This window comes from Ixodes scapularis, unplaced genomic scaffold (assembly GCF_016920785.2).
Source record: "Ixodes scapularis isolate PalLabHiFi unplaced genomic scaffold, ASM1692078v2 PGA_scaffold7__128_contigs__length_106722199, whole genome shotgun sequence".
NCBI classification, from domain to species: domain Eukaryota; kingdom Metazoa; phylum Arthropoda; class Arachnida; order Ixodida; family Ixodidae; genus Ixodes; species Ixodes scapularis.
The window spans coordinates 37,922,474-37,929,103 of record NW_024609882.1 but is presented as its reverse complement, the minus strand read 5'-3'; positions in this window follow the sequence as shown (position 1 = coordinate 37,929,103).

The window sequence follows — 6,630 nt, the reverse complement described above, 5'->3', positions numbered from 1 at the left end:
GGTTCCACCTTGGAATAGAATACGAATGCGAGGTCCCATACTTGGGACTCTGACAAATTGAATGATACTAGAGCTTATGGAGATTGCAGAACACGGTGTAATATATATATACTGGGTGTTTTTTTTTTTTTAAAGCTTAACAGATTTGTTTTATAAAAGCCGTGAAAGTTACACTTATGCCGCTTGTGGAGGTGAGTTATACGGCCAGGCGGACATATTACAGGGGGCTAATCGTAACGATCAGTCGAATAATTAACTAAAATTTGTTAATTAACTTTTTAATTAATGAAAATAGACATATGGTTCCAACTAGAAACTTGCTCAGCGTCATCGAAAACCACTAAATCAGTCAGTTTCAGAAAGACTTTCGGCGCGTGGGAAGCGTAGTAGTGCACTAAAGTTACCACTCGTGGAGCAAGTACAAAGCTAGCGGTTGCGATAAGGCGCCCGCGCGAATTTTCCGTCTATTATTTAGCCCAGCCTTGTACCTGCTCCACGAGTGGTAACATTAGTACACTGCTACGCTTCTCACGCGCCGAAAGTCTTTCTGAAAGTGACTGATTTAGTGGTTTTCGATGACGCTGTGCAAGTTTCTAATTGGAACCATACGTCTATTTTCATTAGGTAAAAAGATAATTAACGAATTTTACTTAATTAGACGACTGATCGTTACTATTAGCCCCCTATAATATGTCCCCCTGGCCGTATAACTCACCTCCACAAGCGGCATAAGTGTAACTTTCCCGGCATTTTTAAAACAAATATGTTAATCTTAAAAAAAAAAAAAAAAAAAAAAAAAAAAAAACACTTGGTATATATCGGTGTGGACACGGCGCGCATAGCAGCTACCAGAAAAAGGTCCTCTCTTCGCCTTGGTTGCAAGCGGCGCCACCAGATGACCCTTCGGTGTACGTGGCTAATGGCAACCTGTCGCTAGCCCGGTTTCCGATGCTTATCTAGGAGACATGCTTGTTTTCGACATTGTTTGCTGGGTGCCCTGCGTCATCTAAACTTCGTACATGCTCTACGCGTGTTGCTTAGACACTGCTTCGTCACTGACCCTGTAATTTCGTTCCTAAACCGCGGCAAGCGGCAATAAGTATCCTGGACGTGTTGAAGCGTGGAGATCTCTGGCGCGCTGTTCAAGCCAGAGTCCTTGAAGATAAGAGCAGACGTTTTGAACGGAAAGAGCGCGCGCCGAGGTGCCATGGGCACTAGAGTTCCTGCATAAAGGAGTGTTCACTGGGCGCCATATTTGTGGGTGATGTCTTGAGCGCATGCTCTGAACGAGCCCACATTAATAGGCTGCTAACACCGGCAATCTTGAGGTGCGAGATGCACGTTGCAAAGCAACTGTGGAAGCTCGCCATCAGCACGCGCTCAGCAGTCGTGCACACAGCTATGGCCGCCAGTGAATACTTCCTATAGCCAGCCGGCAACGGCCAGGCGGCGCCAGCAGGGTGAAAGCGCACGATTATACCCTGTCTCGCTGTTACTTGGGAAAGGGTGAACGATAAGCCCCACATTGCGTGCCGAAGGCTTCGAAATGCGCGACGTATACGAGCGCGACGCACACATATTGGAACATGACGCAGCGAAAAGGACTGATACTTCTTCGGAGTTGAGGCGCTCTCCGGTGATACGCAGTAACGTTCCCATTGGCCCGCCAGGGCCGTAGCTTCCGTACTAAAATATTAGGGTGGGCTAGTTGGATATGCATTTTCGAAATAAATAGCGCGAAGGTCAAGAACAAACTGACGGTACAAATGGACGTAGCTTCCGCTCTACTGGCACGTTACGCGATCACGGCTTCCTGGGATACCCAGTATTTCTTGCTTCAGACACTAGGGTCAGCGGCGCCACCAGAGTAAAAGCTCACGTTTGAACAATGCAGCCGCAACTCCCAGGGGTACCCAATATTTCTTGCTTCAGTCGCTAGATGGCGCCAAACCAAACAGCATTACAGGTTGCCTATAGGCTCCCTACGGGAGTCAGAGGTGCGCGTGTGTTTTCCACGTGCCGCCGTGCCGCTATTCGCCGAGATCTGATCACGTGATGAGCCGGATCAAGTGCCGTGCAGGACAGCAGACGTTGCGCGCGCCCCGCCGAACGTTCCCCTGCTTTTGAGCGCACCGCGCGCCTCGAACGCGCGGCGTTGCTATTCGCCGAATTCAGTCTCTTGACGAGCTGGATCAACATGATATGCAGAAAAGACGGTGCTACGGGGATGAACACGCAACTTGGGAACTCTAACAGGAACTCTAATGGGCACAAGTCACTTTTTTTTACTTATTGGTGTGTATGTATGTTTATACGGCCTAAAACATAGTCTGCCTTAACGGGCGACTTGCTTCCAGCTGTAGATGAGCAATTTAGCTAGTGCAGTACAACCGCTTGCCTGGGGTCTTTAACGTGCATAAGCCGTAGTGATACACGACCGCACGCCGGTGCGATGCTCATCCAGATCGAAACAAGCAAAAAAAAGGACTGAGCTTTTTTTTTTTAATTGCATTGTTTGCACAGCCGGGACGCTGTCGACTGAAGCTGCTCGGGCGCACGCCAATGGGACTTCATCTGTTCGATCGCGTGCGGCGTTCCCCGTATTGTATGTCCTCACCTATATATCTTACACCGTGCTGCAGACGTAGAAAAAGGCCGGATCGGCTGTTTCTGGTCACACTGATTGTGATACCTTTGTGACCAAGTTGATGAACCTCAATCAGAAAAGAAAAGGTAGCTAACAAGGTGTGTTCGAAATATCCGAGATTTTTTTTGCCGCTTGTCGCTCTACTTGGACGATGCCTGGTGAATGCAGTCGTAATCGTACTTAACTGGAGCAAATGCTAAGCCTACTCTTTGCATATTTTAGTTTTTCTACATGCTCAAGTGCTGGGTTATTGGTATTTTGTTTTTGAATGTCTCGGCATATTTTCACAAATATTATCCGACCATTGTTACGCTCTAGTATTGGTGCCTTTATTAAAAGTTACTCCTAACCTCCAGTGATGTGTGATTAGGGCTGCATATGGTTTGTGCAACAACTTATTTCTTAGGATTTTCTACTTCACTCGCATCAAGGATACCCTATCGCAAAACCCAATATAACTTTTTGCCATCTGGATTATGAAACTTTAAATCTAACTTGAATTGTTCTGGAGACCTGGAATGCAGATTGCAGACAACAATAATTTCGGAAATCCTGCAATGCAGATAGAATCCAGTGCGTTTTCCAGTTCCATAAACCAGATAGCGAAAAGTTATATTGGGTGTGGGGTAGGGATAGTATTACTGCCTAAATGCGATGTTTGTAATATATAACATTCATATGTAAGCCGTCGAGTCGATGCTTTCGAGGTCGAATGTAGCAGGGGCAGTGAAACCTTTCTTATTTCGGTTTGCATAACACGAGGGCACAACGAAAACTACTACAGTCTCTGACAAAGTGAGAACGACAGGGAGGTTATTCAGCAGTCCCGCCCCCTAGCGCGAGCTTCGTACCTTTAATAATTCTTCGGCGTCGAGTGAGCCTCGAGTGTGCACGCGCAGCCAAACCACGGCGGAAGCATAGCCTCCTATATACTGAGAAAGCCTGGCAGATCGCCACGAGAAGCGGCCGCCGAAGTGGAAAAGGTGGAGCGGCAGACAACGGATGAGAGGAGAGCCACGTGACTGGCGCCCCGCTGCGGCGAGATGCCGAAACACACTTCTCCCGAGCAAACAAGTGCGTTTCGGGCCCTCGCCGTTGCAAAAGCTGTGCGTTGACGTCCAGGTTCCCCGAGAAATGGCTCTTTGATGCTCTGTGCTACCATATCCTCGCGCTCCAAATCTGCGACCGGACACTCTATGGCTCCGTCGTGCTGGAGCGCAACGAGTGCGTGCTTGAGGCCTGGAGCCCAAAATACACGCCCTGCAGTTTTCATCTTGTCGGTTAACTATATAGCGAAACTTGTTCTCTCGGTGACTGCCCGTGTGTTGACTGAGAATCGAAATCTGCGTATAATACCAGGGGTAGGGTGACTATTGGATACGTTATGTTTCAGTGACCTCACTCTTGTGGTTCCTATCTGTGGCGTCACGACCAGGGTTATCAACTGCCAGCGATATATTGGATGGTCTCTGCAAACGCACGATGGAAGCTTGTGGTCATCGCGTCTTAAACCAACACCGTCAAAGTTCAACTCTGACTGTTCTTACTTCCAATGGACCAGTGTCCGAAATGCTAGCCCCCAGCGATAAAAGTTGGAAATGGTAATATCAAATGCAGGCTCCTGTAAAGAGAGGGGCTGCGCATGGAACAAGATGTTTCCTTTTTACAGAACTCTTGGTCATCTGTGTTGTTTTTGAGCTTCGTAATTATGCATTTCTGACGTTCGTTCACTACGATATGTGCGAAGGTTTCTAAAAAAAAACGGAGTCACGCAAAAAGCGCAGCCCTCCTGCTGTGTCATGGCGTCAGCATAAACAAACATGGCGGCGCCCATGAAACAGCAGAAACTGGTTTATACTGAAAGTAGAATTCATCATAGTCAAGACGTATTAGCTTTTGGCCAATCCTGGAAGGGCGACCACAGCGATGATTGTGGTCGCGCACGTCGCCATTAGTGTGAATGGGTCCACGCGTTACCAGGACCCGAAATGAGAAAATTTCACCACCTGCGCAGGCTGCGTGCGCAAGTTCTGCCCTTTTATTCTTATTGCCTTTGGCATCCAGGTGTTTCGGTATCACATATCATGGACATTCATATGTGGTTCTACGGCGTGTTGTGGTATATACGTCAACGAATTGACGTGGTGCATATCAAACCCAGTGACGTGTTTTTTTTTTTGTGCTGATAAAAATAAAAAAACAAATACAATCCTACACTTAATTTGTGCGTGTTCTTTGTTGCCTGTGTGTCCAGGAACACAGCAACTGACCGCTATCATATTTTATTGTTAATGCTCCCTGAAGCTTGAACGCAGTAGGGACTTCTAGTAGATTGTTTTTCTTCTCCAATGAAATTAGTGATAGCGATACGACATGCATTTGCAGAAGCGTCGACGGAGTATCGGGTATTGTTACCGCGCGGTGTAAAAACAATCTACTAAAATTATCTAAATACCCCGCTCAGAAGAAATCGGACGGCAACGTTGGTGATAGTGAACTACTGGGCACCATAAATCCGCAAACACGGTTAAAAAAATGAAGTAATTTATGCTTGCATGTCGCAATCTCGAGTCGTCATCGAAGGCAAATATTGATGGTGGATTATACCTTATGAAATTTGGAGGTGGAAAGTTTCTTCCTGTGCAAACCTAGCCCACCGAATTTCTATTAGATATCGTGCCCCTATTCGCAACTCCAGCACGCCTCTCGCCTTCTGCCGGTGGCAGGGACTATCGGCCATGGTGCTGCTGTTTCCGCACACTTCCGGTCGGCGTGCTCGTGCGTCATGCAGTTTTAGTGAAAAATTACAGGAGGACGCTTAAGCTTCGACTTTAAGAGTGGAACGCGATAGCTAAACGTATAACCCCCTCGTTCCCAAGCCTTGCAAGTGTGTCAGCCTGGCCAAGTCGGTAGCCTGTCTGGCTCGTAACCGAGGAGTCGTGAGTTATAATAATAATAATAGTACCTTTATTTTTTCCAACAAAATACAATGTTAAAAAGGTGACACGGGAAAAAAGCTGAACAGCTTGACAAGCCCCGAGCCACCTATACCAGCAGTCGCGATGCAGGCGCCAAAGATTTATACAAAATTAAAACATGACATGTGTACTACGTGTTTGACAAACTTCGCAAAAAAAAAGCTGACGCTATACAAGAGAAGTAGCATATTGATACAATTTACACAATAGTGAAAACATACACAGAACGTTAGGACATCACTGAAATAAACGCAAAAGAAAACATCGATTCAAGAGTTTTTTAGCGCTTATTGCGGACAATGTGGCTCGAAATGAACATTTGAAATAAGCACTTCCCGTAAGATGCTCACCGATATATTGCTAAGCTCAATGCCCTGCCTACTAAGCTGGTTAAGGGTAGTCGGCAAAGTATATTTTAAACTTTGGTGGCCGTAGTTTGTTCTAAAAAAGGGTACTTTCCAAGGTGCCTTAATTCGTGTTGGGTATCTATAAATTTTATCTGTTAGCTTCGCTAAGTTTTTAATGTGATATTGGAATCAATTTGTTTCTATTTTATACCTTGGACATAAACGATATTTATATAAATCAAAAATTTTCATCACACCTATTTTACTAAAGAGATCATCGGTTGGATGTTCCAGTGGCACTTTAGAGATACTTCTTAATATCTTTTTTTGTAACATAAAAATTTTGTGGAGGTTGGTATAGGTAGTAGTGCCCCATATGAGTTGACCATAATTTAAATGTGAATAAAATAATGAATTATATAATATTAACTTTGTTCTAAGTGGTAGAGTGTGTTTATGACGATAGAAAATACCGACGATGCGAGATAATTTGATACGATATGATTAATATGGTCGTCCCATGGGGGACAAGTTTTCTTGAAAAATAACGCCCAAAGTTTTAAACGCGGGAACAGTTTCTATTCGAGAAGAATTTATAAAAATATCCTTGGTAATATTAATATGTTTATTCTTAGGTCGGAATATAACTGCTTGTGTC